We start from the raw sequence: 27235 nt of genomic DNA, 5'->3' as shown, positions 1-27235 counted from the left end.
TTCTCACGTCCCACACCACAGGACCTGGTACACGGTACACACTCTGTGCAGCTTCACAGCCACCATTTGTCCAGCTGGCTGCCCAACATGGACACACGTTCTCGGACTGAACCTTCACAGTAGGTCCAGGAGGCACGCACTAGGACGTCGCTTATTCAATCCATGAGGAAACTGAGGTTTGCTAACTTGCTAGGGGCCAGCCAGAGAGTAAAGGCAGCGCTGGGAAGGGAATTCAGGTGTCTGTCTGAGAAGGTGCTTGAATCTCAGACTCCAAAACACCCAGTAAATGTTCTTTGGAAGAATCATTTATATTGACCATGGCCATTTAACAAATGATTCCACGCCTGTTGCTCAAGTGGCTTTTCAACCTCGCTTTGAGGTTAATATGAACTTTAACTCCATTGTGTAGTTGAGGAGACTAAGAAGATGTGACTTTCTGGTGGCAGAGCCCCAAGTCAAATGGGTTTTTCAATCAAAGCCAATCAAAGCCAGGTGTCCTTCCTCACACCTCACCCTGTCCTCAGAGGGCCTTGTGGCCTTTCTGAAGTTGCATCCCTACTCTACAGAGGGAGCGTGTGGCTATGCCAAGTCTCCTTTCTCCCAGGCGGTGCTCCTCGATCATCCCTCAGAAGCCTGGGTGCCTCAGCTTCTGACTTTGTCCCTCTCTGGATGCTCCAGGCACCTGAAACACCGATCCTTCCCTGGGCCATTTCCAGAGAGGGGCATTTTCAGAGCTCCTTTGTATGTGGTTATATAATTTATATAACAGGTGCCTTTTATTCCAGAGAGGCACTTATTCATTTATTCATTCATCAGCAACTATTTATGAACTCTGTAGTATGACAAATAGACACTTCGCCAGACAGTGGTCTACAACAGTAAGAAAATCATCACGGCCCTGGTGACAGAAAGACTTGACTGTTTATCTCCTTTCTTTTGATATCGAAATAGCAAGAAAATTCTTCTTGAAAGGTTGATTTCCACTTTTGCCACCACACTGCAAAATAAATCTTTCAACCTCTAAGTATCCTTCTGGGCATCCCTTTTGCTATCTCCTCTCCTGTGTAGAATAGATCTTGCTGTGAAGTTCTATGTAGCCGGGTGGACATAAACTCAACCAGAGGCCACAATGTGACCATTTCCAGAGGTGGCAGTGGAGTGCAATGTTCAGAGAGAGATTTGCTATGGGGTCATAGTGAGATGCTGGTCGCGTTTATAACCTTCTTGTGAATATTTCCTAAGATGTGACACAGAGTTTGTCTAAAATCTTTATTTAAAGGTGACATTAGATAATCCTTTGAGAAGTTTTACCATAGAATTAGACACCAGTAAGTACTTAAGAAATGCTAGTATCGTTTTTCCTGTGGTTTGAAGAAAAAATACAATAGCACATGTAAACAGAAATTTCACCAGAATGCTTAATGCTAATGTTATTATAAAGTTATAGACCAAATAAACCTTAAGATACAAGAATGTAAAAATCTCTAAAAAAAATCAGGGTACAGTTATCAAAATCCCTATAGCACTCACTTTGCTGAACATCTAATAGTTGTGGTAGTTTTATAAAACTGGTGACTGTGTTTAACAGACACTTTTCCCATGCCACAGCTGTTGTATTTACTTAAGAATAGATTAGGTAAGTGTTAAAGCTAGGCAACAAGCAACTCTATTATTTTCATTATACACATTTAAAAAATCTCATGTAGGTTTCTTTCTCTGGGATCAAAGCAAAAAAATACCTGCTATCTCTAGAAACCTCAAAATGCTATATTCACACAATAGAGAACATTTGCTTCGTTTAGAATTATATAGCTAGATGACAAGCGGAAAAGAGAAATGTACTTATTTTTCCTAATTTCTCTATTCCTGAAAAACTTCTTGACGTGAAAGTATTATCTAATCATGTAAAATGTAATGTAAAGGGTTTCTATCATTCTGTTTTCTCAAAGATCTCTCTACTTTTAAGAATATATCTTACTGTGAAGTTCTGGGTAGCTGGGTGGACATAAGCACCATCAGAGGTAGTAATGTGACCATTTTCAGAGGTGGCAATGGAGGTGGCTGATGGGAAAACAATCTGATTCTTAGAGGGTAGTTCACATTAACATACAAGGTAATCTACTTCCTCAAGTTCACATATGGTAAAACTCAGATGACCTTATGGGGTTCCAGAGCTAAAGATAAGAAGCAGAAGGAAATCTGGTTCTGCAGAGTGAAAGCTATCTGCCCTGCTGGACAGAGGAGGACCCTTCCCTCCCACTTGTCTGTTTCCATGATGCTGCCTTAGGACACATATTTGATTTTTTTTTTTAAGTGAGTGGATATTTTGATGTGTATCTGTATCTCATCAGTTATATTCATGAGTGAAATAAAAATAAGAAATTCATGAGATGAAAGAAAATATTAAAAGCATCAATAAAATAAATATCATAACCGTGTAGTATTATAACAATTTAGATATTTTTTGTATCCCAGCTCAAGAGTCTATCTCTCCTGGTATGCCTCTTGTTCAACTTTGTATGTCTGAAGTCAGAGATACTCTTGTGAAACAAAAGAAGAAATGCTACTTTAAGCAATATCCTTTAATATTCTATTGGCAAGAAAATAAAGTGAAACTCTACTAAGGGTTTTAGAGGTACTGTATTTTGTAATAAAAATAATAAAATGACATCCATTTCTTCTTTTAAAATTAGTGCTTTCTGTTTCTGTCTAGATTTTGTCTATATAAAAACTAGAAAATAATTTATTGGTAAGGTGAAACCTTCATCACCTTTTTAAAAGTCATTTAAATAGAAGGTTTGTTTTACTGTTTGTTACTATTTTAAGTTGCCTTTGACTCACTGGACAAATTAATTTGGTATCTCAGATAAACAATTCATAGATTATATGCTAGATATTTAAATAAGAGTTTTAATGTTCTGATTATTTTTTATCCCATATACCTCGCCTCAAACTGATTACAGTATACATTTTCTTAAAGAGAAAATTTTTACAAAATCAAATGCTGAAGATTAATTCTCATCCTTAATTTTATAGGTTTCCACAGGATAATTTATCTTTAGAAACCAATAACATTGAGTTAAAGAAAAGGCTTCTCTAGTTTTCGTTTTACTGTGTGATTACTTGTTTACATTTTAACTTCTAATATCTAATTATTTAAATTGTAATTCTTAAGTGACAATTAATGGATCTATTTAAACATGTGCATTGATTTCTAAATTCCTCTAGCAGATATCAGCAACTTGCTTACACTGAAGATTTCACCACTAAGAGAATGTGAGTTCAGTTGCTGCACCATGTGAAATACTATAGTTGGAACCTATTGTACATTCAAATAGATAAATTATTAATACTCTCTGCTGCTGTTAAACAAGCATCACATTTGCGGCATTGAAATTCTGATTTGTCAAATATTGGGGGCCATAACTATATTAAACAATGCGTCTATGTGAGGGGGAAAATATTCTTTAGAAGGGGCATCTTAATCAGTTTCATGCTGAGCAAAAGAAAATTGTAAACTATGCATTAAAAGAAGATTTACTGAAAGTTATTTTTACTAGATCCACTGCATTCTAATTCACTGCTTCCCTTTAGTTTTCAGTGATAATATACGTAATCTTCCAGACACATTCATGAGCAAAGTTTCATGTGGATTTACACTTGTGGAGCTACATTACAATGGGTAGATTTAAGGTATTATAAAATGAGTTTTTGGATTTGTGACAGGGGTATGCAGCCCCTCAGATACAGGCGGGTAGGTTTTCCAACATATGGCAACCGCCTTATTATAAAACAAAACAGTGTTAAGTCAAAGTACCTGATTACGATTCGCGACCGCCATGCAGCTACGACAGCCAGGCTTATATTTAATACCGCAGAAACAATATCATTTATTTTTCTGTCTTCTCTTATCCCTAAGTTATTGGGTTTGTAGGCTTTGAAACCTTAAGCAAAAGGATAAAATACAAATTATAGAAAACATTGGAGTATGGAGAAATCAAATTACATTCTCCACAATCCTCAAAAAGATAGTTCACATTCCTCATGTGCAGTCTGGGCGAATCCCCATCACCAGAGAGCTTTCAGGAGGATAATTAGTAGTCTTTGGGGTACAAGCAGAGCATTCAAATTGTACTAGGAATAGCCAATTCTACTAACGAGTTAATTTCCAGCTTTGAAATCATAATTATCCAAGTTTTTTCCAATAAAACCTATTATTGAGAGTGTTCAAATAATTAAAAATATTGTCATGTGTTCTTTAGATACAATGATTATCGGCAGAAATCTAGGAGAAGGTGTATTCTGTCTTGGAAATGTGGGTAGGTTTTCCTTGTTTTTTGTTCTCTTTTCAAATTTCAAATTCATTATGAAATTGTGCAATTTTGGAAGTTGGTCAGAACATGAACATAAAGAAAAAAACACATTCACCATCAACAGAGAGGAAACAAATTCTTTTGCAACATCAGTTTCTAATAAGTAAGATCTTTGTAGAAACTTCAGTGAATGACAAAAAAAAAAAAAAAAAGAATTGTTAGTGAATAGATGTATTCAATTGGGTGTAATAACTAGTTAATTTATAACCAATCAAAGTTAAAGCTCCATGGGCTTGTCTTAGACTCTTGTTCCCATTCACTGTTCTCTTATTAACAAGGCTTTAATTCCAGTGGTGACAGACAAAAGCATGGGACTCTAATGAACTGTCTGCTCTGTGCAGAGAGCTGGTGGTAATGTCGAATGTTAGTTACAATAATGATAATCTTTAGTATTTTTAGCTTGTCAGAACTTGCACAGCTAACAACAACCAGTCTTTTACTAAAACTCTACCTCATCAAACTAACTTAATTAGCAATTCAACTCCTTATTTTTGTTTTGGATCCCCCTCTGGCTACTAATTAAAGCTTAATCGAAACCGCTGAACTGAGGTTGTAAAGAATTCATTAATATTAAAATTAGCCCCAACAATTTTTTTGGGGGCTGGTGCAATTTGTATTTGTTACTGTCAGGGGTTTGAAACTCAGTTGAATTGTTTAAAAAGCCTTACAAGAAATTCTCGGTCTGCCATACATGTGAGCTGAGCACATATGACAAATGCCAATAGTTACACAAACATCATTTCTGACCATGCAAACTTAGTCCACTTGGGCCATTTTTAAATATATTTAGCCAAAATATAACTTAGGATTTTTTTTCTGAAGTCATTCACATCGCTTTATCCTCCTAAGTGGTTTCATATTTTGGATAAAAGAGAAGAGAAAGGACTCTGGAAAAAATTTCAAGGATTGATTTCTATGTATTATCTTGACAAGATTAATATGTTTGAAAAATGAACAGATTTAGCTCTTCACTTTGATTTTTCCACTTTTTGTAACATCAAAGATTACTCTAACAGCGGTACTGGTCATTCTGAAAAGTAAAATCAAATGAGTACAAAACCCAAATGCTCTGTACAGGACACACTTAAAAAAAAAAAAAGAAATCTGATCTTTTATCAGGAATGGTTGAAAAGGAAATGTAATACCTTTTTTCCTCTAATAAAATGATCATGTCAGTGTATGCCTGAAGTTCTTTTTCAGATTTCTATTGATGGTTTAAGTAGTAAGTTTAAACTATTAGGTTTTTTTAGTTCACATCAAAAAAACCCTTATTCAATATTTAGATATTTGTAAATATTCTCAATTTCAATGGGACTGCATTTGTTTTCCAGCACATGACATGCAAATGCAAATTGAAAATGCTTTTTATCATGGTGAAGAGGAAATAATTTTCATAAATCAAATCCCCTTTTCATTTTAATTTTTGATATTTTAATAATTTTGTGAAAACATGTATATTTATTTTACCCTTTAGGAAAATTCCAAGTATGTAGGAAACAAACTTGTTGGCACTAAAATATACAGCAACTAATGCTATTTAGCATATCTTATTAAACTAGAAAATTAAAATACATCTCTAAAATGCAAAACTGTATCAAAATACGCATGAAAATTATACTTGCATTTAAGTCACATTTAGATAAAATTTGCAACAAAATAACTACTCACACATTTTAAAATAAATATGTGTCCATTTTCAAATCCATGGATTAAATTAACAATGGCATATAAGGCACAGAATTTTAAATCCTGGTGACAATTTCCATGAAGTTATTCAAATACATTTTGATTTCTGACAAGAGGATGTAATTTATAAAACAGAACATGCCTATCAGTGGAACTTAAATTAGCATAATGAGGATACTTTCATTTCTGCAAGCACAGTTTTTGACATTCCTATGTGGAGCTCCTGGAAGAAACCAGTTAAAAAAAAAAAAAAAAAAAAAAGTGAATATATGTAAGTAGAAAATTATGAACAAAATACCTGAAAACTTTATCTGATTTCAGTAAACAAAATACATTTTACTTTCAAAAGAATCATTTCTCAAACTGAGAAAAATGTTTCTTAAACGTAGAATGCTGGAACACAGCCGTCAGCTGCCGTTATCCATATAAACTAAGAGAAGTGTTCTGAGGTTATCATTGCATGACAAGAAACACTGACATTCATGTTATGCAATTTTTATCAGTGTTTTGAGTTAATTTGCTATTGTGTTTCATACAAATCCACTGCAGTCAAAGTATAACCTTTTAATACTGTTTTACAGTATTGTGTTTCTGGTTCAAGTGAAATGAGGCTGGTTGTTGAGTGATTTGGCTTATATGCAGAAACATACACCAAACTGTTAAGGGAAAATAGATACTTTTTAGCTTATGCAATATATTGAACCGTATTAACCACAGAAAAATGTTATTTATACCAGTGAATTTTGCCCTGGCCTGAAAAAGGATGAAAGAAGCCATCAATTCTTTGCAGAGTATTTGAAGGAAAAAAATGGAGCAGTTAAACAAGTAAAAACAGCAAATAAATTTGAAGCTTAAGTTATAAATATTATCTGTTTATAATGTTAAAAAAATTTATACTTTTTATATATACCTTTAAAAATATTGCTGATATTCTTTAGATGTATCTGAACTTGATGTCCTTAAGGAAGCTTAGGAGACCATCGGTATCAACGTCTTCAGACAAAGGCGTCAATCATTTTACACCAAGCCAGATTTGATAAAAGCTGCTTCAAACTGAAATACCTATAAGGGAAAACTTCCTGAGGCCTTCTCCTAAAAGGGTATAGAAGACTATGTATTTGCTTAAGAAATCCGCATATGATATTTCAGGTCTTTCAGGAATGACACTTTCATATGAATGTGATATTAAAATGATATGATTGTAAAGTGGAACACAGGGGATGACTGAAGGATTATTGCATTTTACCTTTATTGTTTTAACTATACCTCTACCTGTAGCCTTCTCAATGGGTCTACATTCCTTTGGTTTATTTACGATCCTAACTTAGGACATTGCTGGCCATACAATTAAACACATTGTTTTTGGGATTATATAAAACCTGTAGGTTACACACAGGTTCTAAACAAATATTTTAATATTTTTTCAATATATCAGCCTTATTTTACAGTACTTTCTGCTGGTTTTTTGTTTGTTTGTTTGTTTGTTTTCAGTATATAGTTCAGACCATTATTATATTTTGAGTTTTACAGAGATACAATGTATAAATATATCATTTCAGTTTTAAATATAGCACTGATCTTAACTAGCAGCAAAGGTCTGGTTAAAATGTTTTAAAAGATCATGTAATAACCATAGCCAAAAGAACATATACCTAGCATTGATATAAATATTCTTTCTCTTCTCTTTTATCATTTCTCCTCTCACCCATAAATACTTAATCCAAAAACTATTACTTTTCAAATGTTAGTAACAAAAAAAGGATGTCATACTTAATTTTTATATATCTCAAATACCACTTTAACATTTATTTCTATAAATGGAATTGGTGATAAAGGAATTGATATAATTGTGAAAAGCTTACTTCTCTGAAATTAATAAAATTATTATCTATGAAATCAAGATTTTAATAAGTAAAAATATTAAAAAGTTTTCTGAGCACTTAACTGCAACTTTGCAGTAAAGTAATACCACGAGAAGAAAAATGTGGCTTTTGCATATAAAATACTACTTTTTTGTGTGCCATATTTTTCCCATGTAAAGACAAAAAGGGATAGTGGAGGGGTTGGGCTGGGGTAAGGAAGGGAGAACTGGATGGCATCTAGGAAATAAAAATGACGTGCGCTTGCATCAGCCTATCATCCAATGCTGCGTGGTGGCTCAGATCTGGCCACTGTGAGTGAGCTCATTGGAGCTACCTTTAATATTGTCCCCTGGGTCTGACCCATAATTGTGACTAATTTATAGGAAATTTCTTAGGCTCCCTTTACAATGTTCTACAAATTACAGTGAGGGAAAGTCGGTGATAAAAAAGCAAAAAGAAAAGGGGAAAAGGAAAATGGGTGGATGGGGGAATGAGGAGTTACTGTTTCATGGGAACAGAGTTTCAGTTCTGCAAAATGAAGAGTTGTGTAGATAGAGAGCGGTGACAGTTGCACCGCAATGTGAATGCCCTGAGTGCCACTGAAATGTACATAAGAAGTGGTTCAAATGGTAAACTTTATGTTATGTGTATTTTGCCACAATTTAAAAGTGTGAAAAAAGAAAGAGGGACTGGTGGCTCACATTTGTAATCCCAGCACTTTGAGAGGCCAAGACGGCCTTTAGGATCACCTGAGGTCAGGGATCTGACCTGGCCAACATGGTGAAAACCCGTCTCTACTAAAAATACAAAAATTAGCCAGGCATGATGACGTGCACCTGTAATCCCAGCTACTCAGGAGGCTGAGGCAAGAGAATCACATGAACCTGGGAGGTGGAGGTTGGAGTAAGCTGAAATTGCACCACTGCACTCCAGCCTGGGCAACAGAGCAAGACTCCAAAAAAAGGAAAGGAAAGGAAAGGAAAGGAGAGGAAAGGAGAGGAGAGGAGAGGAGAGGAGGAAAGAAAGATAGAAAGAAAGAAAGAAAGAAGAAAAGAAGGAAAGAAAGGAAGGAAGGAAGGAAGGAAAGAAAGAGAAAGAAAGAAAGAGGGAGACACCATTTAAATGAATTGTAGCTTACATATTGCCAGTGAGAAGGAAATTAATAAGCTAATAACCTCCTGAACAGCTGGAGACAGAGGAGGGTGCATTCTACGTATTTTAGGGAGAATATTGTAGTCTGTGACCTGATAAAGCAGTCTGCATGTCACACTCCTCCGAAACCTGCAGTATTCCCAGGACAGAAGCTGCCCTGTTGGAGATGAGAGGGAGTGGAGAGATGCTATTTCCCACCTGACGGGCAGCAGACAATTGACAGATACATTTATAGCAACATCCAGAATTGCTCAGATCTGAAAAACTGTTAATAAAAATCAAGATCAATTGATAGAACAGAAATGCAGTTAATGAAGTGGTAACTGTAAGTTTTGAAATTTGAGCAAATGTTGTCAGTAAGAATGAATATTCTCTTAAAAGCTCCTCCTTTTAAGTACAGGTGATTGTTTCAATTCCAAATGCCAAGAAGATGATAGTGGGACAGTGGGCTTCTGGGGAGGGAAGGAGACAGATAACAAGTGAGACCACAGGATGCAGTTAGTCATGTGCAGTCTTAACCAATTCTCTGGTGCAGCAGCATCATAATTCTGATAATATCAGAATAGCGAGACAGCCAGGTGGGAGTGGGTCCCTGGAGAAACTCCAACCAGCCTGACCACTGAGGTGGAGCCTCAGCAAGTTCACAAGTGTGCAGCAGGGAGGAGCCTGGCCCCGCCTCTTCCTGTGTGAACCTGAGAGTCAAGCTCAGGGCAGGAAGTGCTCTAGCAGGAACTTCGGTAAGAGTCCTCTTTTCTTCTGTGTTACCCAATAAAACCCTGTCTTAAAAATTGTCTGTGAGCCTAAATTTTCATGGCTGTGGGACAAAGAACGCTGTCTTTAGCTTAAGTAAGGAAAAGTCCTGCAACAATAGTACCAGATGAAAACTGTGGTTTGTAGTCTAAAACGTCACTTAAGTTTACAAGTTAGTGTACTGTATATCATTCTGATTTCCATATTGTAATGTTCAATGGATTGTGGAGTCTCTATAAAGCCTGAATTAAAGATGTTTCTCAGATCATTAAAAACAAGTAAACTTTGTCAGACCAACATGACATGCCCTGGGTGGGTAAAATATGTTTCTCTCTGATTGGTTTAACAAGCCTGAGCTTGGTCTTCGTATTATACCCATTACAGAAACATGCAAGAAAATTTAACGATTTGTTGTCAAAGATTAAGAGTAAATGAATTATGGCCAGAATGCCTAACAATTAAAAGCCAACTGCATAATTAAGAAGATCAATTCTACAATATTCCAAATGATTTGTGAATGGACTTTAAAGTAAACATGGTAACGTATATGCATTTTGTGCTTGTAATTATAAAACATGCACAAAATTTTAAACAAAGCATAGCCTCCCAACTGTCCACCACTGCTCTGCTGACACCTTATTAATGGGTAATACAGAGCTCTGCTTAGAGCATTCATCAGCCTATCAGCTCAAGGATTGTAAACAACGCTCCTTATAACTGGAATGTTTAATATACAGTATACAAGTTTGTATTTAAAATTAACTCTTGAAGTGAATATTTAAAGCCCTGCTATTATAGTCTATAATAACCTTAATATCATTTTATTTATTTATTTAAATATATACTCTTCAGTTTCAAAAAATGAAAAATTAAGTAATTTTTGGCACATTGTGTTTTGATGTATGTCAAAATTGATACTTCCTTTATGAAAATCTGCAGAATATTCTAAATTAATTTCAATACATCTTTAACTAAAAAGTATTGAATTATACAACATTAGAAGATAATCATATTTTTCTTAGACGTCAAGAAGATGTGAATTACAAGCCTAATCTAATAGCAAATGTGTAAGTCTGCACAAAATACATTAGATTTTCAAAAATTTGGGTGATTTAGATATCTCTTTTATAATATTTAAATTAACAAATAATAAGCATTTTCATTTCTCTAGATCACATAGTAATGAATGAAAATTCTGAATAGTTTAAATAATTTAATACAAAAGTAAGTTTATTTCTAAATATGTAAAGAAATATATTACTACTCATATAGTTTTCCCCATTAAAATTAGTTTGCAGTGTGCAAAACAGAGCATCAACATTTCAGTAAAGATCAATGATTTCAACTATTGATCATAATTATGCCCATTGAAAAATGTCTTTTTTCTGTTAGAATTCGTAAATAATGTTTGTTGAATAAGTCGTGTATTAATTCTACTTATGAGTTTGTATTTGATTCATCAACAAAAGCTAATTATTCTCAGCATATTATTAGTTATGAAATGTCAGCCAGCATCTCCTAGTCCTTTTACTTTTTCTTTACTCAGAGGACAAATATGGGTGATTTCCCAAATTATATTAGATAATTTAAGTCTTTGTTTTAAATCTTGTCTATTAAATTGTTTTAGGTTTAGTCATAATATGCTATTAGCATAAATATAGACAAACATACAACATTCACACAGCCAAAAGCAAAGGATATTATTTAGTGATATTTTCCCCTAGAACATTTAAGAAAGATATACATGGAACCCAATAAATTATGGATTTAAAATATACTCTTAAATCCAATTATTGGAGGAAACCAGTTGAAAGCAGATTAACTTGTCCCCTACCTTGGGCACCATTTCAGCTGAACAATTGTGACACTCTTTGCTGATACCCCTTAAGCAACCTCTTTGAGATAGCTCTCCACAACTTTCTGTTTAGGAATATTCCTGTAGACAGTTTTTACCCAAATCCATTTATTTGAATCACACAGGGATTAAGTTGCTTGCAGGATTTATGCAACATTAGCTGCACGGACAGATTGTAGTTTACTACTGTGAGCTTTGGAATACCATAATAACAACAAATAATAAAAGAAGGAGGAAAAAGAGAGACAGAGAAAGATTGAGTGCTCTACTTTAAGAAGAACACCCACAAATTCCTCTAATTTCATGTCACTTGTGAGTTGGTGACTGTAGGCCCAGTGGAAAGCATGGTACAGGGAACAGAGCAGGAAACAGCTTTGCCTAATCACCCATAGTGGCAGGTGCTCTGGAGTCCCGCTGCCTTATCTCCACTTTTTATTCCTCGTCAAAATACATCCTGGAGAATAATAACTTATTTTCTTTAACTTTAATAAATAGAAATTTACCAATGGTCATAATGTAGCACATGAGGTCAACATTCCTAAAAAGAAAGAGAAGAAGAAGTAGAAGGTGGACTTTGGTTCACAATCTTTTACAATATAATTAATTATTTTTCAGTGACTTCAACATCAGATTGATCACCAAAATGTTTCTCTGTGGCTGAAGTTATAAAATCAAGAGTGTGTGAAAGACAGATTTGAATAGGAGTTATATAGAGAGAGGGTGAGAACAGTTAACTTTGGAAACATTTGTTAATATTCACTGCACAGATGGTCACAGCATGTGCTGCTGGGGGCACACCTGGGCTGGAGAACAAGTTGCCTGGATTTCGTGGGGACCCAAATTATAAACAGATGAGTGGAGAGATGCCACAGGTCAGCCAGCAGGGTGAAGGGGGAAAAGGAAAGTGCCAAATTCTCAGTGTTTCCCAGAGAATAATAAGATCTACAACTTTCATAGCACCTTTCATCTGAAAAAGAACAAGAGACAGATGTGTTGTCAAGGAAGATGGTGCTGGCCAGTCTCCATCCTCACTCATTACTCTGGTTTACATTTACTCACTTGCTCTTATCTTCTCTTAGTCTCATGTTCCAGGTTGAGTCTGGTCATGAGGCAGGCGGAAAAGAAAAGAACAATACTGGATATGGGATTTCCACAGGAACAGTATTTTCTTGGGACTTCATTTTACCCACAGGGTAGGACTTCCCTGTTCACCGTCTCATGTGCTTACTCTTGGGGACTTTCTAACCCTCCAGCCACAACGTGCTCCCCAGACTCCCAATGTCCACACCAGGGTTGGCCCAGCTCTGTGGTCCTGTTGATGTCAACGTCTCCTTATTTCATCTTTGCACACAACCAGATCGTAATAACGTCCTTTGAATGTTTATCTTAGAAAAGCTGATTTATGAAATGCTATTTTATATTCCTTGCATCTCAATTTGCTTTCCTCCTTTCTAGTTCCATAGGCTGTATCTTCCTGAAGCCTGTCATTTTCTCTTCTGCATTTATATTGCTGAGTAATAGCATTTGAACCCTCTCCAGGACTTCCAACTTCGACATGACTGAGTGGTTCTCTGTGAAACTTAGCTCTGCCTGGGATTTAGAATTGTGCTTACTCTAATTTACCTAGAATTAAACGCAAACAAGCTTTTCATAATAGACCTGGCATGGGCAATTATATATCAATAAATGCATAAAAGTGTATTATTTATGGATATAGAGCATTATATTTGATTTTGCAGTCATTGAATTTTAAACTCAAGCACAAAAGAAGGCAAGCATATCCATTAGATTGCACTTGGCTGTGAGTTTTGGAAAATTCGACTGACGGTGGCGTACAAAAATGACATGTATTACCAATTTAGTAAGAAGTCCTGGAATAGGTGGCCTGGTGTTTTTGGATAGCTTGTTGTATTAGTACGTTTTCACGGTGCTGACAGACATATCTGAGACTGGGTAATTTATAAAGAAAAAAGGATTTAATGGACTTACAGTTCCACTTGTCTGGGGAGGCCTCACAACCACCGCAGAAGGTGAAAGGCACATCTTATATGGCAGCAGGCAAGAGATAATGAGAATCAAGCGAAAGGAGAAATCCCTTATAAAATCATGAGATCTCATGAGACTTATTCACTACCATGAGAACAGTATTCGGGAAACTGCTCCCATGATTCAATTATCTCCCACCAGGTCCCTCCCAACAACACGTGGGAATTATGGGAGCTACAATTCAAGATGAGATTTGGGTGGGGACACAGCCAAACCATGTCACTTATCATCCTGAAGGCCAGAGATTCTTCCTAAGCACCTGCTGGGACTACTTCAGCAGGATGGGGATGGCTTTTTTCTGAAAGCTTCTTTCCTCACTGTGGGAAGCTGGAGGCCACAACTACAGGCATAAACATCCCTGTCACAAAGGAGATGACAGGCAGGGTGTTGACTTTTTGGTGAGAGGCTTCCTGTTACCCTTCTTTTCTCTTATCAAAGAGACAAAGTATTCCTCACAGCTCATCCAGCTAACAGTTCTCTTCTGCCTCATTGGCCAGAGCTGAGTCATAGGATCCTTTCCAGCTCTTGGGAAGTAACTTTCAGCCTCTCTAATGGGGCAGGGGAAGGAACAGAGGGCTGAGAATGGCTGCTGAGGAAACAGCCTGGTGGGCTGAGCCCTGCTTTGCTTCCAAGCAGGGGCAAGTTTAGATCCATGTACATATTTGGAAATATGTTAAAAACATTTTTTAAGAATATTTATTTTAAGGGGTGTGATGGTTACTATTGAGTGTCAACTTGATGAGATACATGGATGCAAAGTATTGTTCCTGGGTGTGTCTGTGAGGGTGTCACCAAAGGAGATTAACATTTGAGTAGGTGAACTGCGAGATGCAGACCCACCCTCAGTCTGGGTGGGCACCATCTAATCAGCTGCCAGAGTGGCTAGGATAAAAGCAGGCAGGGAACATGGAAAGACGAGACTGGCTTAGTCTTCCGGCCTACATCTTTCTCTCGTGCTGGATGCTTCCTGGCCTCTAACATCGGACTTCAAATTCTCCTGCTTTTGGACTCTTGGACCTTTGACCACAGATTGAAGACTGCACTGTTGGCTTCCCTACCTTTGAGGTTTGGGTCTGGAACTGGGTTCCTTGCTCCTCAGCTTGCAGACGGCCTATTGTGGGACTTCACCTTGTGACTGTGTGAGTCAAAACTCCTTAATAAACTCCCTTTCATATATACATCTATCCTATCAGTCCTGTCCCTCTAGAGACCCCTGACTAATACAAGGGAGAAGGACACTAATACCAAGACAGCAACAACAACAAAATCCATAATGAATGAGAAATGAAGCATGAGATCTTTAAGGCAGAGGAATTGACTGTAAGCAGAAAGCTGATGCTCTATCTATCAATCATCTATCTAGCTAAAATTTAGTTAATAAGCAGGCTAGTTTCTCAGACAGATTCACTAGCAAACATTTATGCATCTGATTTGCTCACAATTTGCATTTGTTCTCGATAAAATAACAAAAATTACATCATTATAATCTGGATAAGCATTTATTCATACTTGAAGGAATACCAGCACGTGGTTTGAGGTAAAAGTTAAACCTCAGTTTCACCCAATGACTTCCCTTTTCTCTTAATCTTCAGAACAAAAGATAGGTGCATGCTTTCTAACAAAAAAGAAACCATCGGGCAGTGGGCAGGAAGTCATGTTGCAAGGGATTACTTATAACAACTAGTAGCAACAACCCATGGGTCACTAACCAAGGGCAAGTTGCTCCACGGCTATTTACTCCACTAAATCATGTCACTCAGCACAGTGGAAACTCAGTACATCCAGTACCATTGAGGACCCAGCTTTGCGTTAACTCATCTTGCTCACATGGCTTCTGAAGCAATGCAAGTCACTGTTCAAGTTTAATTTTGCAACTGAGTTTGGGAGTTTAGAAGTCAAGTTTTGAGAAAATAAGAGGCATTTCAAAGTCGCGCTCACTTTTCACAGGGCCTTCTGGGGTATGGTTTTGCATAGCAAGTGTTTGTGAGTTCTTCAGACTTAAACTTTTACTTTTCTTCTGTTCTGTCTGCTGCCAGCTTACCTAATCGTAGGTATAGTGGTAGCATTCATTTCCCCACTTATAACACACAAGCACTCATGTTGTCCCCTTCACTGTGGAAGAGTGAAAAGATTATTTTTATCTCCCAGGTATTTTTAATTTTACTTATCTCATGCCTGTAGCCCAGTATACACTTGTCCTTTTTGACGCGCTTAAGTCTCTTGGCCTCCAGAGTGACCCAGAATGAGGTTTGTCATCATCTGTTTGATACAGAAGAAATCCAGAGGTGAGGCAGGAGTTCCAGATTCTTTCATAGTAATACCCAGCATTGGTCCTCGTCAAAGCTCTCATTGCTAGATATTAGTGTCACTAAACCCATTTCTTTTTTTTTTTTTTTGAGACGGAGTCTTGCTCTGTCGCCCAGGCTGGAGTGCCGTGGCCGGATCTCAGCTCACTGCAAGCTCCGCCTCCCAGGTTCACGCCATTCTCCCGCCTCAGCCTCCCGAGTAGCTGGGACTACAGGCGCCCGCCACTTCGCCCGGCTAGGTTTTTGTATTTTTTTAGTGGAGACGGGGTTTCACCGTTTTAGCCAGGATGGTCTCGATCTCCTGACCTCGTGATCCACCCGTCTCGGCCTCCCAAAGTGCTGGGATTACAGGCTTGAGCCACCGCGCCCGGCCAACACTAAACCCATTTCATAGAGTCAGAAGGGGAGGAACACAGGGGTGAAGTCAGTTTCTTCAAGTCACAGGGCCAGCATTGGCACACAGGCAGCCTGAATCCACAGCCCCTACTCTCAGCCTCTCTTCTGTGGTACCAAGATAGGCCTAAATGTAGAAGGAAGATCCCAGTCTTGCAGGACAACCCTTACCCAACCAGGACACACTTCCTGCCTCTGCAGCTGTGCCTCTCCCAGGCTTCTGGACAGGAAGACACCGGGGCTCTCTGCGTAGGGTTTCCCTAATATCCCTTCAGCCATCAATGTGCGGAGCATCATCAGGAAAGTCATGGTCCTGTCACCACAAGCTCAGCTTCATTGGCTTCTTCAATCACTTGGGAGAGGCATTCTTATCTCTGTTCTGCTTCCTCATCTCCACCAGAGATCAAACAAAAACAGCAACAGCCACAGACAAGCTCCATCGCAGTCTCCATTCCATGCCCGCCTCCTCCTGGCCCAGGCAGGTTGAAACTGCCTCTTCTTCTGGGAGGCAAGCAGGAACCAAATGGAGTTTCTTTCTCTCTCAGTTTCCTTGGGTTTTAATTTGAAGAAAAAGAGAGAGAACTGCAGGGGACCAAGTCATCCTTCTAGGGCTCCATCAGCAGCCCTTGCCTCCTGCAGCTGTTCTGATTAATGGCTGTGCCTCCTGCAGAGCCCCTGTAATAGGTGTCAGGAAGGTGTTTACTCAAAGTTTTACACCCAATTGTCGTGAAGGTCAAAACAATAGGGCATCTCCCATGCAGGTTAAACATCTTTTTATGAGTACACACTCTATTAGAGCGAACTCCATTCTGTGTTTTCAGGCTGCTGACTAAAGTCTGTGGGTCCTTGCTACTTTCTTCCAGGCTGACTCAGCAGGGCAAGTCCAAGGGAGAACTGTGGGCACAAGTCAGCAGCATCTGGGCTCAGAGGTGGGCTTTGAGCCTTCAGACGACCACCAGTGAGATGCAGATGCCCACAGGTCTCTCCAGCTTTGGAGCATCTGTCTGCTTTCAAAACTCTGGAACATTTAAATATCAAAACAGTGATATCAAAACTCCTTTCCCAAGGAAGAGCAGTTCATGCAAAATAGATCATAATTTCTTAAAATGAAAATGCCTCCTTTTGGTACATTAAACACTGACCTTGATCCCCCAAGTTGGTTAGCCCCTCCCTTAATCATCTTCTCTCATTGTCCCCTCAGCCTCTCTACCTTATGCACACACAAACTCCAAGAAATAGAGAGCAAAATGCTACACGTTGGAAATATTGTCTCCCATCTGCTATTCACAGGTGTTGCAGAGAAGATTTTTGACCCTATATCTGAGGAAAAGAAAGCCAAAGGTCAAAGTGAATTTCCTAAACATCAGATGCTCTGAAAGTGCTGCCTTATGTTGGTTCACACCATGCATGGAGCCATCTTCAGTCCTGTTTTGTGCTGTTACATATGAGGCACCTTTTGAAGACTGGAATGCAACAAGGACTGGAAGAGCCCACCAGATTCCCCTAAGTGCTCTCCGAAGAGTAGAGACTCCGATAGAGTCAACTGGGTTTATTTTAACCTTTACAAAAACGCATGTAGATGTTATATTTCTCTTTAAAGGAGGATGATTGTTTAATTATCTTCATGAATGCCCATGCCACTTTGCACATCTGTGAATGGCCACTCTTTCCCCTCAAAATCTGGAGATGAATTTAATGCCTTTTCAAACTATTAAACATATTGGTGTTGACATTAGATAAATGCAGTAACATAGCACATGTTCAGAAGGAAATTAATTATACAAGTATTTATTGAAAACTGATCATTGGCTAAAATCTATGGGATGGATGAAACACAATGAAAAAGAAGGAGGAGGATGTAATGATGTAGATAGAGTTGCATCAGGTAGCCAGGCATGGACTGGGGAGATGAGAGCAGAGGCAGGAGGCAGCCTGGGTGCTAAGCCTTTTTCCTGCTCAGAACCCTGTGTACATGACCTAGGCTCTACTGGTTGCCTCATTTGTGGATACAGAAACTGGTGTGCAGAGAAGTGGAGAGCTTGCTCCAAGTTGTGCTAGTCGAATTACTGTCTTGCCCCAGGACTGTTACACCTAAGCTAGACAGTGTCTAGGTTCTGCTTGTGATATGATCTTGTGAGGTATACTGTAGAATCAGGATGTTAACTTTAGGAAGAAAAGTGTGGTTTTAAACAAAAGAACGTGATATCTAGATAATTCTAATGACACTGTGAGCTGCACATTGGGGTACTGGTGCAGGCACGGGAGTGGGGAAATGGATGAAGGCCCATGAAATCATTGCTCTCGAGGAAGAATCTATGTAACCCTCTTGGGAGATTCAATATACAAATGAACACCCATCAGACTATGTATAAAAATAGAACTCTGACCCACAATCTGTAACAATCTGCCCAGAAAACAAACCTATTATCTACAACAACCAGCCCAGGAACCAGCCTGCTATCCTTAAGTCAGAGGTGCAGGCAGTCAGACTGCTATCTCTAGCAATAATCCCCAAAGCAGAACAGTAACCCCTGCAACAACCAGCTCCAAATAATCGACAGCTTCCTAATTTCCCACCCATCCTCATCCCCAACCCACTTCCAAGTTAGGACCAGATAGAGAAACTCAAACATGCCCCACTGAGCAATCACATAGGAGTCCAGGCTTCTAGTTAGCCACCTCCAGCTCCCCCACACCAGCAGCCTCTTCCCTGCTTTCCACCATGAAGCTTTCCCACCCCTCTGGCTGCCTTTGGGTCTCTGCCAAACACAAGTGCTGGTGGCAGACTCCCTTGCTATGACAAGCTCTGAATAAATAGCATTTGCTTGTTCTCATTTGGATAGTCTTCCTTTATTTCCACATTTGTCTCCTGAAATACGCAAGTCTATTAAGTGGAGATTATCTATCCAACATTTAAAATGAGTAAACTGAAGCTCAGAGAAGCAAAGTCAATCTTGACCTCCAGTGCAAGATCATGGAGCAAGTCAGAGGCAGAATTTAAATCGGAGTCAGACTGACACCCAAACCTATGCATTCAGTCACTCTCATATCACTATTGCTTCACTTTTAGAAATTAGAATAGAGAAAAGGAGGCCCAGAGTTAGAAATTTGACTTTGAGAATTATTTCTGCAACGTTAACACTGGCTAACACTGTATCCTAGCCTGTGGCTGGCATCTGATAAATATTTTTATAAGTAAAAAGGCAGTTTCATGGCTAATGGCTTCTTTTTACAATGATGTAGGTGAGGATCCCTTGTGTCCACAGTTGGTTTGTATGAGAAAACCTGGTCTGCCCTTCCCCTCTGCCATTCCTAGCTTTAAAAAACTTGAGGGATCTGTCAACCTATCTGGTTGTGGATATTTTAAATACTAAAATTGGAATATGATGATTGTCTCTCCTGTCTGCTGATGAATTTGTGAGATTCAAATGACCTCATGTATGTGAAAGCACTTTGTCAACTGTAAACTGCAGTATCAATCTAAGATATACTCCAAATAATTACTATAACTAATGCTTGATTTTGAAAGATTGTAAAAGAGGCATCAAATCTTAAAAGTGTTTTCAAGTACCTACAACTCAATCATCCGATCTGCAAACAGCCACATACATCCCGTATGGAATGACACAACATTCATCTCATGGTCCCAAGTAGAATGTGAACTGCCAAGAAAGCCAAGTAAGGGCCTGTCTCTGTTACAGACAATAGCGAGGGCTGTGGTATCTGGTCTTTCTGAGCAGTGATTTCCTTATATCCTAAGTTGACAGGATCATCTCCGTCCAGCCTTCCTGGCAGGTCCTCTAGTGCATTTCCAATGAGCTAATGCGTAAGGAAGTCTTCTCTTAACTGTGCATGCCCACATAAATGCAAAGTATTACAATGCTGGATTTGAAAAGTGCTGTTTAAGTGCCACTTATTATTACAGTGGTTATTGTTATGGTTGAAGAGTATAATGGATTTCAGCAACTAACAGTATGGATATATAATCTTTTACCACCACAAAACCGCCCTCAGTGTTTTACTTTAATAACTATACTCCCATTCATCTGGAGCTATATACTGATGTAATTAACCTTCGCCAGATTATGTGTTTTGCTTTTAATTCTAGATACACAATGCAGAATCATTTCATTGTATTTACCCCTATAAATAGGCCCTATATCACTTCTGAATTAAATAGCATTAGGGAGCATGCTACCAGGAGTACCACACTTATTATTTTCCATAAATATATTATATATGAAAATATCTTCCTACATGTGCAGCTTTAGTTATGACTTAGTGAATACATACTATTTATTTTGTAAAAAAATTGTCAATCTTGAGATTAGGAAAGATAAATAGTTAAAGAATAAGTGCCGCCATGGTTCACCTATAAAAGTAACCAATTTAAGTTTAGACTAGAAGAATTTAATAATATTTTATCTATTATTTGGTATGTTCATTTCTCACCACAAGGTATCATCCATATTCCCTGATGTTTCTCAAAATAAGTGTTTAGTCTCTTTGAAGCTTTATTTACTGTTTTATACAAACAGCAAGAGACAAAGGTGTGAGAATTGTACTTCAGGCTACACACTGCCTTTATGTCCTAAAAATCACATTATTCATCATTAATTCATTTATCATTCAACCAGGAATGATTTCCCAGGGACCACCATTTGCCAGGGACTTTAGGGCTGCTGTGGCCGCCAATGACAGGCACTCGACCTATCAGAATTTCTCTCTGCCCAGCAGCCTCACTGCAGAAGCACCCCAGGTGGCTGGATCTTGGCTCTCTTTAACTCCTTGGCTTTATATTTTATTATTCTGGTCCCAGGGGAAAAGACTTCAATTTTACTGCCTAGTTCCATGTCCACAAATTCAGGGGAAGGTTCTCATTGGCCCGGTTTAACAAAATTACCTATCTCTGGATCGATCAGCTGGGACCAGGGAATGAGGCCAATATAGAATGGCATAATGATTTTAATTTAACTGTAAGAATAGGGGGTGGGGGTCATGGTTACAAGGCCTGACGAAAAAGGTCACTGTCAGTTGATCTTTAGGATTGCTGTCATTCACACGGTATCTTGCATCGAATCTAAGTTCATTCACTGATAGAATTTATTTTTATTTGGAAAGTTCCCCAATTACCTAATGGACAAAGTTATGAAAAATTGTGTGAAGGAGTGATTCTGTCGCTCTAGTTAGTGCCTCTTATGTGAGGTATGAGCTCATTCATTCTGGCAATAGCCCTCACTATCCTCGTTTTACGATGGAGAGGGCTGCAGCTCTGAGATGAGAGGAAACCAGCTGATCTAAGGGCGAGGATCCAAACCACACACTGCACAGGAGTAAAGCCTGTGGCAGAGTCACCCTTTAATTTAAAAACATAAAATTCATTTCAGAATATATTTTCTTAATTCAGATCCAACTTTCTTCATAATTTCAACAGCTCAGGGTTTTTAGAGTTAATCTAACATATTTGTTCAGCCCGCAGTGACCATTAGCAACAGATGGAACTTGCCTTATTTTTTCCAGCACTTCTTTCTGAAACATTTCTCCATGTTCACATCTCCTGTGGTGTTCATATCTTTGGACAAATTATAACCATCTGACACATTCCTTAACCTTAGGATTTATCCTTATGCACCAAAACCTATTCTCATAGCAGAGTCTCCTGAAAGAAGTATCAGTGTTGTAGAATGACATTCAATGATTGTAAGTGCACAGCAAAAGAGTAACCTTTTATTGCTTGCTTTTTCTTTAAATATATAAAACACATGTTATTTCCCCACAGAATTCTGATAATTATTTAAAATTATTTCTTGAAAGTTTTTTGATTTCTAGGTTCCATATACCTTTCTAACTTTTTGATCTATCATTACAAGAAAAGGTATGGCATTTAAAAATTTGGTATGAAAGTCAATAATGATAATGATATCTCTAATAGGAATAATTGACTATCATCAACCATTATCTTTATTCAAAATTTAAATATTCATTGAGCTCACGTAAGTAAAGAACTTAATATTAATACCTCACTCAGAGTAGGTGGCTTCCTAAATGATCAAGGTTTCCAATTTGATTTAGGGCTAAAAGAGGAGCTGAGCATGTACCCATGCTTACCCTAAGGGCAACAATAGACTTTGTGCATGAGTAGGAGGCGATTTTGTGCTGACCGGACAGTTGCCCCAAGAAGAGACTTTTATCTTCTCTTCTGTTGGTCAGAGGCTGCTCCATAGGCCTGTCCCCTGTGGCTATGCTTAACTTCTCCAGAAAGCAGATGATACAACTGGCCTTGAGTGCAAGACGCCAAGCAGAATTTTTTTTTTTTTTTTTTTTTGAGACAGAATCTTTCTCTGTTGCCCAGGCTGAAGTGCAGTGGTGTGATCACAGCTCACTGCAGCCTCAACCACCCAGGCTCAAGCCACCCTCCCACTTCAGCCTCCTGAGTAGCTGAGACTACAGGCATACACCACCACACTGGCTAACTTTCTCTACTTTTTGTAGAGATGGGGTCTCTCTGTGTTGCCCAGGCTGGTCTTGAACTCCTGGGCTCAAGCTGTCTGCCCACCTTGGCCTCCCAAAGTGCTGGGATTACAGGCATGGGCCACTGTGCCCGGCCAGAATTTCTTTTTCTAAGCTCTATTACCTACAGCACTTGTTATTAATACATACTAGAGCATGTATTACCTACATGGAGCACTTTTATTATAAGTAATTGCTTCAGGCTTCCGACCACTCCAGCACCTTGAACCAGCTCATCACTTCCATTTGAAGCTCAATTTTTCAGTAGCATTATCTGAGACTGTAACTACACAGGTCCATTTTCTGTTCCCACCACACCCCTGACATGTTTCGCCTTGACAGTGTGTTGGAGGGGAAGGCTCACAAGTTTTAGACCCATGCAGGCCTTTGTTCCAGCCCTGAATTTACACTTTACTTGCACAGAATGTTTTGCAATTTCCTTGACTTTTCTCAAACTTGGCTATTACATCTACAAAATAGCACATACCTGGCAGGGTTGAAGTTAGCCTTATAAGAGATTTTTTAAAAAAATTGTTAAAAAGGACGAAAAGAGTGTGTATTAGTTACCAAGCCTTCAGTCTGGCTGGTAACAAGTACTTTTCACATTCATTTAGTTTTTCATGAATGTAATAAATAAAGTGATCATACTCTGTGCCAAGCCATATACTGGGTGCTGTGATCCATGAGTGAGCAAAATAGGTACAACCTCTGACTTCCTAGCGCCTACAACCCATCAGGAGCTGGTGTGATTGTAACCACAGAAATACATGCAATCGCAATCCTGCCATCGCAATCCTACACTCGCAATATAGATTAAATCACAATCTAGATTCTGAGGAGGCTCATCGTGCAAGTATCATAGTACAAGGCTCACAGTGCAAGTATCACAACTGCCAGATGAGAGCAACACAGAGGAACCTTTGGAGTCCTGTCCCAAGAATGAGAGAAAGAAACTGGAGAGGAGAGGAACAGCCTGTAGGCAGAGGGAACAGCAAATACAAAGGCTCGAGACAGCAGAATGAGTTTAAAGAAATAGACAGAGGTAGATGAGGGCTGCCAGAGTACGGTCTGGTCTTGTGGACCTGGTTCTCTGGGAATGATGGGACATCTTTAAAGAATTTCAGCAGGGATGTGACAGAATCTGATTTGCATTTTGAGACAATCACATGGGCTCTGGTGTGGAGAATGGTTTATGGAGACACTGCTTCTCAGAGGAGCCGACGTGTCGTGGACTAGGTAGGTGAGTGCTGTGGGTTGTCCACGAGGAAAGCTGGTAACCTGGACTGGAGTGCTGGTGCTGTAGATAAAAGGAGGCCAGACATAAGATCAGCTTGACTTGGTGGAGAATCAGATGAAATAATAACATCAAGACTGGTAGTTTAGCGAGTGCTTGCTCTGTGTTGACTACTAAGACCTACTCTTCCATCCCACGCTGCTGTGCTGGGCTTTCCCCGTCCTTACAGAAAGATGTGATGTGACACCCAGTCCACAAAAATTTAACATCAATTCATCTGACAGAAAAACCTAGATGGAACAGACATGAGGCTACTTAGAGCCTTTCTTTATTGCACTTGCTTTGGATATTTTGCTACAAAATTATGTCTGTTATTTATTACTGTAGACCTCACCGGGGAGATATGACATATGTAGTGTACATATCATATTACTTGTGTAAATTCTGAATTATTTTGAATTCCAAAATACATCTGGCTCCAAGCGTTTATGGAATTGTAATAATAATTCTAAAGATCAGCATACTGAGGTTTGCGAAGTTACTTGCCCAACAACTCCCAGCTGAGCCCAAATTTGACCCCAGGTTTGTGTAATCCCAGTGCTCAGCACCATGTCTTTCTACTGCCCCGATGATTGCTTGTTCCCTTCCCATTTTATTTGGAAGAACTATGGCCACTGACTGAGTGCCATCTCTTTAATTTTGAAATATTGATAATAGGGAAGCAAAGGACAGTCATCTAGACTGTGGAGAGTCTAGACCTCAGTTGCCGCATTTTTCTCTTCTTCTCAAAGTCTCACAGGAACCTCCTATTAATGTAGAGCAAACCTGCTCACCTTCTTTCATCACAAACCTCCTTAAAAACCATCTGTTCCGCAGAGCATCTCAGTTACAATAACCACTCACTTCTCAAAATTGTTCGCATTGCATTGTGTTTTATCGCTGTTCATTGTCTCATGTGTCCTTGTGTACATTTATATTGTAAACCCCCAAAGGAAAATTCTTGCTTTGTTCTGTCTGTTGCATGGACACACCCCCTACAAAGCTGCACCTACACCCATGCCCTGTATAAATAATGGATAACAATAAAAAGACCACCACAGCCGCATTTTATCTTGGAGGGTTAAGGAATAGTACTTGTCATAGCAAGAAGGCATCTTATAAATCAGTGGGGAAACTTTAGAAAAGTGATTATTTGTTTAGGTAGAATCTTCCATTAATTTTAAAGGAACTGAAATTATTTGGAAAGCCATTTGGTATAGGTACAAAAAGAAGCATCAGCAGCTCCCCGTGTCAAATGACAGCTCCTCAGAGTACACATTTGAATTAATCGCTGGAACAAAATCAAAGGGATGACATCATTAAATAAAACATTGCAGGTACCACCTTCCGCATAAGAAAGAGTAAAATCAAGTTGTTGGGAGGAGCACAGAGTGGGGACGATCGCTTTTTTATGCTGTGACTATGCAGGTGGGGTTCTGTGGGTATATGATGGCTGTCCTGAAAAATAAAGACAACGTGGGAAGGTACCAAGATTCTCTCCTTTCACGAATAAATTGACCTGAAATGAAGAGCTGTGTTTCAGTTTCAGAGGTAGAATGGAATGACCTATTTGTGATAATTCACCTCCCTCTGCCCCCTGCTGTATTTTGCTTTCTAAGGTTTATGAAGGCCAAATTTGAAAGCTAATGAGTTTGATTTATCAGAGCTATCCTCTTACTTCACCAGGCCCCTGTTTAAAATCTGATGGATAGAGTGATCTGACCCCTTTCTTGTAGTTTTAAATATAAGGCATTGTCATTTTCCCCTTTAGTCAAGAAACTATAAAGGGGGAGGAATATATAGGATTCTGTTACTAAAATCCTCATTACTACTAATACCAGTTAACTCATTTCATAGGGAAATGCATTTCCCAAAGTCTGTCCAAAAGGGCAGACTTGTGGCTTTGGACAGGTACAATATTGCAGCAGCACCTGGAATTGACTTTCAAAGATAGCATCTGGCTCCAAATGCTTTTCTTCTCATCCAAAGCCTTACCTTTCAAAACACAAATACTCCAGAAGATAAGCAGCACCTGGCGTAAAAATGCCTCGGTTCCGATGAAAAGCGAATTGTGTATTTTAAAAGTTACCAAACACACTTTCTTGAGCAAGCATCATGTTCGTGTCTTGGAAAGAATGTTTGAGAAAACCAGACTTTGTGGAGTAGTCATTGGTCCTACAGGACATGAGGAATCATCACATGGTTGCCTCCATCCTTGCCCAGGCAGTGCCTTCGGGATCCTCTAGGGAGGTAAGATCAAGAATTTACTGTTGGGAAGATACCCTCACCTCCCCATTTTCAACAAAGACAAGGCAGTCTGCACTGCAATTCACCTTCCTCTGTGAAATTAAAAAGAAAAATACCAGAGCAGAGAGGGTCTATATGACTACCTCCATATCAAAGAGCAAATGGCAGTGCCAAGATTAGTGTCTGAATATTTATGATAAAAAATGATAGAAGTAGCTAAAGCTTATTAAATACATAGTACATGCCAGCTGCTTTGTGCTTCATGCAGGTGATCTCATATTATCCTCGATCCACTTAAAGCAAATGGTATCATTATCCACATTTCATAGATGAGGCAACTGAGTCTCAGATGAGGTAGTGAACTGCTCGTTAATGGTGGAGCCAGCGCTCAAACTCTGCTAATCAGATTCCAGTGATATGCACTTCTGCAGTGTGCCTTGTTTCCATTATCTGAACTTGCTGCCATGAACTTTTATTTTTTCGGGTGCAGATCTCAGCATAGTTTGCCTTTTCTCCAGTGCTTTCTCTCTCTTAGTGGCGCAATAGTCAGAGGTAGGATTATGTGTAGGATTATACGCACTTGCAGACACAAAGCTGCTAACTAGGAACTGTTAGACGGGCTTGCTAGTGGCTATATTTGGGGTAAACCTCAGGTCTCCAGTGCAGCTCCAGAAGGACTTTCCTTGGTCTCTGCTGACTGTTACATAAACAGGCCTCCTTAGAGAAGTGTCTCTCCATCTCTGGTATTTCCTGAATTTAAAGCAGCTTCTGCGTTTGTAAGT

Source organism: Theropithecus gelada, chromosome 13 (genome assembly GCF_003255815.1).
Source record: "Theropithecus gelada isolate Dixy chromosome 13, Tgel_1.0, whole genome shotgun sequence".
NCBI classification, from domain to species: Eukaryota; Metazoa; Chordata; class Mammalia; order Primates; family Cercopithecidae; genus Theropithecus; species Theropithecus gelada.
This window is presented reverse-complemented; position numbering follows the sequence as displayed.